This window comes from Penaeus monodon, chromosome 21, assembly GCF_015228065.2.
Source record: "Penaeus monodon isolate SGIC_2016 chromosome 21, NSTDA_Pmon_1, whole genome shotgun sequence".
Classification (NCBI taxonomy): Eukaryota; Metazoa; Arthropoda; class Malacostraca; order Decapoda; family Penaeidae; genus Penaeus; species Penaeus monodon.
In genome coordinates this window covers 21,757,091-21,757,394 of record NC_051406.1, presented here as the reverse complement: position 1 = coordinate 21,757,394, position 304 = coordinate 21,757,091, and positions in this window count along the sequence as shown.

Below are 304 nucleotides of genomic sequence, written 5' to 3'. Positions count from 1 at the left end.
TTCATACCTTTTCTACAAAAAGACTTTCAGTTCTCAAATAGGATCTGTGACTTTAACTTCACTGCACATACAGGAGTGAATGGCTTTACACCAATAATTAATTATCACTGTAGGTGAGGCGAGAGCAAAACAGTTAGCTGTTCATCAGCGCTTTTACACGGCGCTTGCTCTTCATGAACTGGTGCAAGAGGTCCCCCTGAATACAGTGGCACGGAAGTACGCAGCCACTCGAGGAATGCTCCAGTCACTTCAGCAGTCGGCTGCCACCTTTGCAGGTTTGGACAGATTAGTTTGAGTCCATGTT